Raw genomic sequence first — 1,791 nt, forward strand, 5'->3', positions numbered from 1 at the left:
AATCTTCTCATCACCACCATCATCATCATTGTCGTCATCACCATCACCATCATCACTATCATCATCACTATCATCATCATCATCGTCGTCATCATCATCACCATCCAAACAACAACATCATCACAACAACAACAACAACATCATCACCATCCAAACAACAACATCATCATCACAACAACAACAACATCATCATCCAAACCACAACAACATCATCACAAACAACAACATCATCATCCTGACAACAACAACAACAACATCATCACAGTCAGCAATAACGTTCACACTGACGATTGCAATTAGCAGGGCGATATTAATATGCGAGAGGAATCATAATAATAAAAATAATAATTATTTTTATTATTAAAATAATAATAATAGTTAAAATAATAATAAGAAGAATATTCTCATTGCTATTATTGTTATTGTTGTTATTATTAATGTTAGAGTCCTCTTTAGCAGTGTTATATCTACCAGTAGCACAATATTATTTGTAGTTATGTTGTTATTTTTGTTATTCCGCTATAAATATATATTACAACAATAACATAACGTAAATAATAATAGCAACAACAACAATAATAACATCAGCTTCAGCAACAACAACAAACAACAACAATAGAAACAACAACAACAGCAGCGGTGACGTCATTAGTCAGTAGTTCCTTAATTAATAAAAGCAATTGAACGATAAATTATTTATGTCGTTTGCGACCCCACGCATCCCAGCAACCAATCAATCGCATTCTTAACAGTCACGTGACACGAACCACAACCAATCACGTTAGCGGGCGCAATATGGGCTATTTCAAAGATTGCTTTTATTATCGCCCGCTTTGCCTGATTGTGATAATGATTGTGATAATGATGGCTGTGATGATAATGATTACGGCGATGATAATGATTACGGTGATGATAATGATATGATGATGATGGTGATAGAGATGACAGAATTACTAATCATTATTATCATTAATTGCAACAGTTATTTGTGATCGGCATTTTTCCTCATCACCACCATCATCACCATCATCGTTATCTTCACCCATGTTACAATTATTATCATCGTCATTTTCATCGTCGTCATCATCATCATTCTCATCATCGTCGTCATCATCTTCATCAATGTGAATGTCACAGTGAAGGCAGCGGTACATTAGGATAGCTACATAAAACACGTTAGCACACATACATACGTGATCACACACACACAGATAGACACACAAGCATACAGACACGCACACACATACATACACGTACATACAAATACACATATGTATATAGCAACAACACGCGCAATTTAAACATTTGTAATTGCTTTTTATTAAGACAACTAATTTCTAAACGGCGAGTGATCTATTTTATTTACGACTTCTCTAAATGGATGTATGTTTGTGTGTAAGAATGTTGTTGTTGCTGTTGTTGCTACTGCTGATGTTTTGTAAATTCTGTTGTTGCTGTTGCTGCTACTGATGTTTTGTATATCCTGTTGTTGTTGTTGTTGTTGTTGTTGTTGTTGTTTTTCATGCTAGTGCATACGTTTTTGATGTTGTTCCCAGTTTTTTGTTGTTGCTAATGTACGTACGTTCACGCACAAACACACACACACAGACAAACAAACAAACACACACAACTCACATACATACATAATACACACACACACACACACACACACATATATATATATATATATATATATATATATATAAATACATACATAACACAATTATACATAAATATAAACACCCACCCACCCACCCACACACACACACACACACACACACTCACACACAC

At 34.5% G+C, this 1,791-nt stretch overlaps 1 protein-coding gene across 1 annotated transcript in view; it reads left to right on the forward strand.

Moving 5' to 3' along the window:
- The window catches only part of HELRODRAFT_170499 (hypothetical protein), a gene marked incomplete at both ends in the record, with an annotated part of 11,543 nt that overhangs the window by 5,651 nt on the left and 4,101 nt on the right, over positions 1–1,791 (forward strand). The gene's annotated exons all lie outside the window — the stretch shown is intronic.

This window comes from Helobdella robusta (genome assembly GCF_000326865.2).
Source record: "Helobdella robusta unplaced genomic scaffold HELROscaffold_18, whole genome shotgun sequence".
NCBI lineage: Eukaryota > Metazoa > Annelida > Clitellata > Rhynchobdellida > Glossiphoniidae > Helobdella > Helobdella robusta.